The sequence below is a fragment of the Heliangelus exortis genome, chromosome 22 (genome assembly GCF_036169615.1).
Source record: "Heliangelus exortis chromosome 22, bHelExo1.hap1, whole genome shotgun sequence".
Taxonomy (NCBI): Eukaryota; Metazoa; Chordata; class Aves; order Apodiformes; family Trochilidae; genus Heliangelus; species Heliangelus exortis.
The window spans coordinates 98,682-109,982 of NC_092443.1; positions in this window are offsets into that span (position 1 = coordinate 98,682).

Sequence of the window (11,301 nt, forward strand, 5' to 3'; positions counted from 1 at the left end):
TACTAAATCTATACAAATACACAGGAAAATTGATACCACATTCTTCCCCCCTTTCCCCAATAACTCTCACGTCACCACCGAGGCTGCAGGGCAGCCCTGGGAAAGTCCAGGCTGGAATCCTGGAGTCAGCAGCAGTTGGGAGCTGGGGGCAGGAACACACAGATATGGGCTGGCGCAGATCAGAACCACATGCAGATGTACAGAATTCTCCCCGGATGCTGAAGCAAACAGGGACAGGCAAAGAAGGGGAAGCAGGAAGGGGTTTGACCCTCATGATCCCTCAAATTTATACCTAATATGATGTATATGGGATGGAATACCCTGTTTAGTCAATTGTGGCCATCTATCTTGTCTGTTCCTGCCCAAAGGAGGGCTGCAGTTGTGACCTCTTCACTCCTCTCCTTCCAGAGAAGAAAATGTTCCTCAGAACTGAGCAGTGTCCTTGGTTCTGCATACCAGTCTCTAGCAGTAACTATAAACATGGAGCGTTATCAATCCTAGGAGCAGACACTGTCTGAGAAAGTTGCTGTTAATTTCAGGAAGTGCAGCTACTTACAAGAGACTTAGCTGAAAGCAAAAGTACAAGACAGAAAATTACCTTTATCCTGGCCCAAACCAGGACAGCAGTTTGTACTTTATACAACTGTTTTTGTTACATTTATGACACAAAAATCAGTGAGATAAATGTTTGGCTCTAATTTCTGAAGGATGGAGAAAAGGGAGGGTAAAACTACAGGAGCCAAACAAATCAACAAATCAACAAAGCCAAACAGTGCTGCAGTATATGAGGTTACCAAAAAGGACTTTGATTTGTTAATACTTCTGGATGTACCAAAACGGGCAGAGGAATTCATTTTCTTCATCTCAACTGCTGCAATCAGAAACTGCAAAACCAGAAACACCATGAACTTGAGAAAGATGTGCTGTGCTTCCATCTTGAGAATGACTTTCTCCTTTTTTTCAAGGAGGTAAGAGTCTTGTTGCTGGCAACTTCCACAGACTCTTTTGGGATCTGCTCTGATGGGGAGTTTCCAAAATGCAACAACTTTGAATGAGAAGCATTTCTGTTTTGGACCCTATCTCCCCAGCTCATATCAATATTCACACTGTAGGGCAGTTGTTCCTGGTCTCCCAGCTTAGCTTGCAACAATCCAGGGATCAGAATCCTTCATCGAGAAAAGGCACATCAGGTAACTGGTATATTCCTGCAACAACCAGGCTCACCTTCATCTTCCCCAAAACTGCTCTTTGGGCCCATTGGTCACGCACCTCACCCAGTCACCTTCAGTCCAGATATCCCACTTCGCTTACTCCTTTCAACTTCAAAACAAATTTAACACATAATGCAATTGGATAGCAACCAAAAGCACAATCCCTCCAATACTAGACACTGACTAATTTTGTGATCCCACTCTGCTCCAGTCTTTTCTTAAAAGTACATCTTTGTCATTTCTATCTGAAAGACAGTGTTACACAAATCACTGAAATCTGGGGCAACAGCTGAACAATTCCAGATATCTCTATCTGATTTAGGAATCCGATCTCAAGTACTACTACCTCATGCAAATAACAAACAAAGACAGCCCTGAAACATTAAGCCCCGGCACATACACTTAAATGGCTCTGAGGGTCAATCTGCAGCACTACACAGGAAAAGAGCTTCCCATGAGGGTCCCATAGGCTTCACTAAACACCATCAAAGCAACTGCCCACCCAGCATGACTGTGGCTGTTCCACCTAAGATGACTGTATGGCCTAAAACTATGGCCTAACTATATGTTCCTGGCCTAAAACCTTCAGGAACATAAATATCATCGGAGACCCTTATGGCTCTTTCAACATCCCCCAACTCCACACTCTGGACAGCACAGCTGCAGGCAGAACAGACAAACACACACCAACCCGAGACACACCACTGCAAACAACAAGATTCAACAGTAAGAGAAAATCCTCAGAAAGAAGTATTACACAAGGCTCCAAGAAGTTGCCAAGAAAACCTACAAGGATGCAATGGTGAGGAAAGGAGGCTCCATAGTGGCATCAAGAGTGTCATAGCACAGGGCCTGTTACAAGAACTCCTGTTCAAACTGACATGACAGATATGCAAGAACACTTGCATCAAGACCTAAGGAAAGAGAAGCTGCAGAGTGCAAAAATTCATGATCAGACATGCTAATGCAGTCATGAAGAACACAAAAAAGATGCCCATCAAGACATCTACAATATGCAAGAAGAGAAGCATCCAGCTGGCACTATGATGATGATGACTAAATTTGGTCTAGACACTGTAAATCATGTTAAATATGACCACTTCACTCCATAACGACAAACAAGACAAAGGCCTGAGGAAGCTCTAAGACCCCAAAGACAGACACAATCCCACTTGAGACTCACCCCCTCAAATCACACTGGCATCAAGACTCGATGTCGAGAGAACACCAAGCAAGAAGAATATCTCTGGCATCCAAGACTGTTGGGCAAGAAGACCTACAGCAATGCAACTCCAAAACAAGGGGCTGAATCAAGGGATGCCAAAGAACCCAGCCTTCAAGACCTGAGGTCGCAAGGATGCCAGGAACAAAAGTCCTACTCTGGGAAAATCCACGACCAAAGATGATGCTGATGCAGCTGGCGATGATGTTTCAGAAGGTGATCATCAGGAAACTTCCCAGATGAAAGACCTATCTACACTTCAAACTTGTCACACAAGAAAAAGATGCTGCTGACTAAGTAAAGTTCTGATGAGTAAAGGTCTGCTAGGGATGATGCCTGAGATGCAGGACTTGCTCTGAGAGGACATCAAGGCCTGAGGAAGCTCTAAGACAAAGACATATGACACAAGCTACACACCACCACACACGAAGGCTGGAGCTGCCCTGCCCACGCTGGAATTGCATTAGAAGTTAACCCGCTTCCTTCACCTGACCAAAGGTGGCTGCTCTCAGACTGCCTTCTCCCCTACACTAACTTCAAAACCCCTTTTGCAACTCCCACCCTTGACCCCTCTGCACCACTTGTCCCTCAACTTATCTTTGAGAGGACTGGCACTCCAAAGCCATGGTGAGGCAGGAAAATAGACAGGAGCAGCCCAGGATAATCCTCAACTTGTAAGGTTCCCCTTCGCCACCTGCATTAAAAAAAAATAAAAATCACACCACAAAACCAAACCAAACAAGCCAAAAACCCACACACACATAACCACAACACCAAAATACCTACCAAAACATCCAGCAATAAGTCCAACATCAGCCAGCCCCATTCTCTTCCAAATGACCCAGCTTCGTAGAAGAGCCCTCCAGGGTCCCACTCATCCATGCTTTCCAGAGCTGGATGCTATAGGACACCTAAAAGACACAGAACTATTGTTGTGCTTAAGAGAAGACACTAGGTCCACAAGCCCCACACTACCACCTCACTTCCAATGCTCCTTCAATTCCTGGAACTTGCTAACATTGTGCCAGCGAGGAACAGGCTCCCATCAACCACCCAAAGGGCACCGCTTCTGGACAGCCCACTCCTCTACAGTAACTTTAAAAGCCAACCTTGCAATTCCTAACCTTGACCCCTCTACACAGACCCTCCCCAACCATCGTCCCTTTCACTTACCTATCAAACAGCTGGGGCTCTGGAAAATTAACCCACATTGGCTTACTGGAATATTCCTCAAACCACCAAGTTCCTCCACATCATCTGCAATAACAAATGGCAGTGCCACCAGAAATAGGACATCAGCTAAATACCAACCTCTTCCAGAAGCTCCTCGCAGCCTGCATCCTGCTCTGCTCACCTTCTCCTTCCACACGTTATGGCCACCGTTGCTTCTGACACCTGAAATACCAGGAGACATAAAACTACTGCTCTGCTTTTGAGAAGGAGCCTCCTTATTACAATCACATCTCACCTCCAGCGCTCATCCGGTTCTCAAGGTGGCACATGCAGTGCCTGCAAAAAAACAAAGGGAAACACCTAGCGGAGTTTGCATAAAATATCTGGCTGATCCAGCCCATAACCATGTCACCTTCTCCAACAGCTGCTAAATGCATATCTTTGTCCCTACGATGCTTTGTAGCACCTGCAAAAGTCAAAGCAAAAGGCACATGCCAAGATACTGCCTCAAACAACAGGCAGCCCACTGTGATGTCCATCTCCCCGCTCGCTTCTTTATCTTGGCCCCTCGGCCATCTGCCTGCCATCCTTGTGGGGTGCCAAAATGAGGTTTGGAGGGCACCTGAAAAACACAAAAAACAGGGCATGCCAATGCCTTTATTGGCAATACAACACCTGAGAAATAACTGCTCCTGCAGCCCACCAGCCTTTGCTCACCTCACCGGAGCCACCTCCAGTGCTCATGTCCTGCTTTGTTCACCCTTCCACCTTCAAAATGACAGCAAACCATAGTGCAGTCAGGTAGCCAGGAGAGGGACCTTCATTCCAAAGCCAAATGCTGACTAATCTTCCGTTGGTGCTCTTCTCTCCTCCAGCTCTTTCACGTGCATCCTTGCTGCACAGCATCTGAAAGAGAGTATGACACAAGTCGCTGGAATACTGCTCTAACAGCTGAGCTATTCGGTTATGGCTCTTCCAACAAACTCTGACCCTACAGCACTGGGAAGGGCAGCTCCAAGCTAAACATTCAGACCAACTCAAGACACTGCTCTGCAAAACAAGAGACTCAATGTCAAGAGAACAGCGAGCAAGAAGAATATCTCCGGCATCCAACACTGTTCGGCAAGAAGACCTACAGCGATGCAACTCCAAAACAAGGGACAGAATCGAGGGATGCCAAAGAACCCGGGCTTCAAGACCTGAGGACGCAAGGGTGCGGGGAACATGCCCTGCTCTGGGAAAATCCATGACCAATGATGCTGACGCAGCATAAAGAAATGTTTCCGAAGACGACTCTCAAGAGATTTCCCAGATGCAAGACCAATGCATGCTTTAAACTCATCATGCAAGAAAAAGATGCTGCTGACTAGTACTGGGCTAATGAGTGAAGGCCTTCCAGGGATGACACCCGAGATGGGCAACTTGCTCTGCATAGAGAAAAAGGACCTCAAGGCCTGAGGAAGCTCCAAGACAATGAAGACGTACCACACAAACTACACACCACCACACACCAAGGCTGAAACTGCCCTGCCCACAGTGGCATCGTGCTGGAAACTAACTCACTCCATTTACCCACACAAAGTGGGCTGCTCCTAGACATCAACTTCAAAATCATTCCAGTAGCTCCCAACCTTAGCCCCTCAATTTATCTTTCCGAGTGCTGGGGTTCTGGATCTATGTCCCAAAGACTTTGTGCTTTTGGCTTTGTTTGTTCGTTTGTTTGTTTTTGTAGTGTATAGTTATAAAATGTCCATATTTATACCAACTTTTATAAGAAAGTAAGTCATTAGATACAGTAATTGCATTAGAATAAAAAAATTTTTGTGTTTCAGGTTCCTATTTAAAAAGAACAAAGACAAGGAAACTAACAAAAAAAAAACCAAAAAAAAAAACTCAGCAAAAATCACTGCTTCCTGTTCTGTTCCCTCGTTTTTGCTGTGGGCCTGAGGGCTGAATCAAAGTGTCATAATTGAGAAGGACTTAGACTGAAACACTCTGAAGCACGTGCAAAAAAATGTGTGAAAGGGCTGCCGTGCCCGAGGGCTGTGGAGTATGAGAAAGAGCTTGGAAGACAATGCTGTAGAGAGCAGAGAAAATAAGAGGGAATGGTGTAAGAAAAGAAGCCTTGGAGAATCAGTTAGGTTCTGAGTTACTGAAAGTTAGGTTCTGAGTTTCTGAAAGGGAAACTAAGTACTACAGGGTGCTGGAGAGACTATGGAATGTGTCAAGATGTACCCTGAGGGTGAGGAGAGGGAAGCTGGGAATAAAAAAAAAAGGCTTGTGTGTAACAAGAAAGAACACAGGTGGCTTCCCATCAGTGGGGATGGAACATGGGAATCCGGATAGGTCAGAGGAACAAATGAGTGTTTGACACACGGAGACGGGCTGGTAGGAGATGTAGTGGTCGGTTGCTGTCTGGGGCACAGTGACCATGAAATAATATTTTTTGATACTCAGGGATGCGAGGAGGGCGAACAATAAAACCTCTATGCTGGACTTCCAAGGGGCAGATTTTGGCCTTTTCAGAAGACTAGTACAGAGTGTACTGTGGGAAATGGCCCTTGAAAACAAAGGGGTCCAGGAGGGATGGGTGTACTTCAAGGAGCAAGTCCTGAATGCACAGGAGCAGGCTGTCCCTGTGTGCCAAAAGACAAGCCGGAGGGGAAGATGACCGGTCTGTCTGAACAGGGAGACGTTGAAGGAAATTTGTCTTAAAAAGAGAGCTTCCAGACTATGGCAAAAATGGCTGGCTACTCAGGAAGAGTTTAGGAATATAGTTGGGTCATGTAGAAAGAAAATTAGAGAGACGAAGGCACGATTGGAACTCAATCTTACCATTTGCACTAAGGATAACACAAAGTCTAGGGATACAACAATGGCAAAAGGAGGGACAGAGCAAACCTCATATCTTTGTTGGACATGGGTTGGAAACGTAATTACCAAAGATGAGGAAAAGACTGAAGTATTTAACACTTTCTTTACCTCAGTTTTCAACAGTAAGACAGGTTGTCCAGAGGACAGATAGCTTCTGAAGCTTGTAGACAGAAATAAGAAGCTGAATACCCCCCCTGTAATCCTGGAGGGATTTTAGTTTGTCCAACGTCTGAAAACCCATTTGAAGTTTTTTGGCTGTAAAGACACAGACTTCCTGTAACAAAATGGCTGACTTTCAGCGACTCATTTGTCATTTTTCACTGAAAAGATGGCCAGCTTCTGGTGAATGGTTTTGTATCGGCTTATATTCAGTGCATGGCAGTGTGTATTGTAGTGTTCAGTTCTTGGCACATATCAAACTGTTTGGTTTTTGGAGACAGCACATTTGACACATAGGACCAAAGAAAAGTATGAGTTTGTGAAAGTGAACAACAGGCTGATTTTGAATTAACAGCAGAGGCTGTTAGGGTCCAACATAAGGGTTTGTATTTACAGTCCTCACAAATAAGGAGAAGAGGTGTCAAATGTATCTGTAAACAGATTTACACAGAGCTCAGAGCCCAGGGGAGAAAATTACCAGTAGCAGAAAGCAATTACATTTTGACAATTATTAGCATGTTTTCAGACTGCGTTAGAAACAGAACAACTCACAATAGGGCATAAAGTGGCTCTGTATTCCATAATTCCTAGCATGCAATGGGTCAAATATATTCAAGATAGAGCTAAGGTTGGAGCTGATGGTATGACTTCTGGAATTTAAACTGAGCCTTTAGTTTCATGTGGTATATTTGACAGTAGGCATCTCATTGCTGCCCAGACCTGGAAATATCCAGTGCATGTATGATGTGTATCTGATACAGCTACAGTAACAGTACAGTACAGCTACAGTAATCTGTTTGCCTGCAGGTCTTTTCCTGTGTTGAGAGCTGGCTTACTGGTGAATGTTGTGAAATTTCCATGAAAGGTTAGGATTGGAGAGCTGTACTGATCTTGAGGATTTGGGGAGTTCTTGCTCTCCACTCATGCCTGTAAAACTGTAATGTCTGAGCCTGCACAAAGGTCTTTCCAGACTTCCATCACAGCCTATTCACACAAGACCCAGGCTAAAGCCCCATAGTGAGAGTTATTATTATTTTGCTATTTGCATATTAAAAGATATGAGGTGTCAGTCTAGGATCACCAGGCATGTCCATTTCTACCCAGATATGAAATCCACAGCTAAGAATTTTGTGGAAAAAGCTATTTTGACAGATAGCTACAGTGGGTGTCTTCCATGGCCTCCCATCTCCTGAGCCCCAAATTCAAGCCGTGGTGGATTGTGAATGAAAACAGGCTTGGATCCATGCTTTGTTTTACAGCACCAGAGTCCTGGGCTTGGTGTCTCACACTTCGGTGCCCTTGGGCAAAGGACGTGTCAAGAGGGAATGTGTCACAGAGGGGTACAGGCTCTGTGGCTCACAGGGATTGGAAGTGGGAGAGGGTGCCAGCATCACCAGAACTGTGCAGGTATGCAGGTGGGACTGGGAAAAGAGATGGAAGGAAGGAAGCATACTGCCACATGCTTGCACATGCTATACTATCCCCTATTTTCACAAGCTCAGCAACAAACACAATTGTAAAGAGAGAAAATGATGATTCTAACCTGCTGAGGATGGGTTGGAATGCTGGCACTATGCAAGTCACATTACTTCTTTATCTATCTTACTCCTTTTACATCCCTAAGGTTAGATCAGGTACATTGGTACTTGTGAATCTACCTTCAGTTGCTGGCTGGAGTTCCATTTTTGTGGTTACTTTTCCTGTGAAAGCCACACTACTCCGCAGTGTCCGGAAGGTGGCGAGCTTTCAATTCTTACTGCTTTCTACTTGTATTCGTTTCCCCAGAGCAGCGATTTAGAGAAAAACTCGGATTATAGAGCCGTATTTGTTCATGGGATAAAAGCCCATGTCCAAGTAGATGAGTGTGAGACAGGAGAACTGTCCGTGACTGATTAGCAGTGTCAGTGACAGAGGAAACAGTGTTGTTCTGCAGACAACCACAGATGACAAGCAATTCTGTTTGTCATCGTTTAGGGCAAAGCAATGAGAGACAACAGTCAGAGAGAGACTTGAGCCACAGCATTTTCCCAAGCTTTCTGAATACACCGATTTTGCCACAGCATCCTGAATTAACAAGCAGCTGGGGGACCACTAAAACATATGTTTTGGCAAAATTACTATTTGACAAGGAAGAATGTGAAAGGTCAGGTCTTACGTTTAGCTTCAGACCTTCTGAGAATCATCCTGAGAGCCTAGATAATAAGATACAGACAGAAGACTTGGGCAGCTCTAAATTAAACTGTAAGTTGGACCAGTGTCAGCACTGGAGTATAGAAGTGTCAGTGCACGTTACCTCTGTGAATTCACACAATCCTCGGCTTTGCTCTGTAACACTTTTCTGCAATTTTGAACCTGGGGCAGACCTTCCGATTTCAAGTTCTAAATGTTTGGCTTAATACTAATAAGATAGGAAGGACCTCAAATGAATAATTTTGGAGGGACTTTAAAAATAGTCCTTGGGGCATAAAACGAATTACAAGGAGTTATTCCATATTGACTTCCCCTCTTGACTGCTGTTTATGCAATACATCTCACTGAAGGCAATTGCCCTCTGAACTACAGTAAAATGGCAAAATAGTCAGTAAGAGGACATGGATTTCAGATCAGCTAAGATTATTTTAGTGATCCGTTTTGAAATCTATAAAAAAAATCTTGGGCTCAGCCTCTTAAATCATGCAAAGAGGAGCAGCTTCCATCAGAACAGAGAAACAGGCTTGGATAGCAGTAGCTCTGAGAGCAAACTGTGTTTCTACAAAAGCAGAACATTATTTCAGCCATAAGGTTGCATTTGAAGAAAGGTAGGGTCAGCTCCCACTGTGGCCAGGGAAGGGGAATTCTGTCTGTTGCCATGAGAAAGAAACAAAATGAAGAGAAGGTTCTTTCAAATCCTCTCCCAAACCTGCAGTGAGTACAACCCTAAATAACATCACCCCTCTAAGTTTATCAGAAAGGGCTGGGCTGTAGATCATAAGTTTTCTATACAAAGGGAAAGAAAACTTGAGAAGAACTTATGATTTTAGCCTCTCGGTAGTTTCAAAGTTAGATTTCAGATTAATTCAGACATTGCTCATGAAATACTAGAAATGGGACCTCCTGGAATCTGACTACAGGGCCTAAACTTGAGCCCCTGTCGAAAAATCTGCTCTTCCACATTATGCGGCGGAGAATTAAACCACACCATCTGCTCTCTTGCCTCTAGGTTCCCTGGTAGAGCTTGGCAGAAGAGCTGGAGTTCATCTAACAACTAGTACAGGGTGCTGAATATTCCTTTCCCTGCAAACAACTGTGAATTTAGGATGGGTATGAAGGAGTCTGGAGTGCCGGAGACCAGTACTCTGGCAGGGTATCCCTTGAGAGCATCTGCTCTTCTGTCCATCATTTGGTCTGGCTCTGTGCCTGGAGAAAATGAACTCAGAGCTTTTTCCTAATAGCCATGCAATCCATGCAAGTACCAGCAGCAATTACTGACAGACTCATCAGGGATATCAGCAAATGTTACTGCCCTCAGAATTAATTGTCCTCACTGAGAAAACAGTCCAGCCAGACTGTGCAAAGAAAGGCAGCACTGCCTATTTATACTGAATGAAAAATCTGGGCAGACCTAGATGGACAACTTTGAGTGTGTGGCTTAAAGGTAGCAGCTGAAAGATTACCCTGTATCTGGGGAAAAACATAATTTTCATTTGTGAATGTAGACAGCTAATGAATTTTCCTTCCACTCTGCAATCTCTATCATTAGCAATTTAGATCTGTAGAGAATTTTTTAAAGTTATTTTTTCAATTATATTTAACTGATGAACTCATGCTGGCAATCTGGAATCAGGAATTCAACATGGAATTATAGAGAGGTTATATTTGAATCTCACCTCCTGCCCACAATCTACTTGCATAAATAAGAACATCAGAGGGATTTTTAAAATTAACTGTTAATCCAAAAATGCATATTGATAAAATCTTACAAATATCCATTGTTAGTGTTTGACTTTCCATAAAGTTAACATTGCATAATCCAGCCTTAATGTATACTGCCTTAAGAGCAGGTCTTTAAACTGTGCATACTCCATATCCAAAGTGATTTAGTGCCTACCCTTTACATCACATCCACAAGAAATCCTCAAGAAACAAAATGCTTCAGAATACCATCTTTTTTTCTTTTCTCTTTTAAAAAAACTGAAAAACAGGGCAAGGAGAAGTGGAAGGAACAGCTTCACATCCAACAGCAGCTCAGAGAAAACACAGGGCAGAGAACAGAGAACTTCAGACTCATTTTTGACTTTTCATCTCCACAATCAGGGTGGAGAAACTTCTACGGCAAATCCTGCACTAATTTAGTGATGTTAGGTCTGAATATGTGGAAGAGAAATATAACTACTGGGTTAAATTGCTACTTTACAGGCAAAAGTTACAGTGATCTGAGATATTGGTGTTGAGAGACTTGGCTTCAATCCTCTACCATGAGCCTTGTGGTTTATATGGATATGGTGCAAACTTTTCAATAAAAGACTGGCTTGGAAACTGTAATGGAGGAGGGCAACTCCTAAGCCTACAGGATAGCTTCCCACAGTAATCCGAGCTTTACTTGGAGGGATTCCATGAGAAAGCAAAACATGGTGAGATCACATCCCAAGCTGAACTGGTGAAGAAGAGGGAATCCTTCCACAG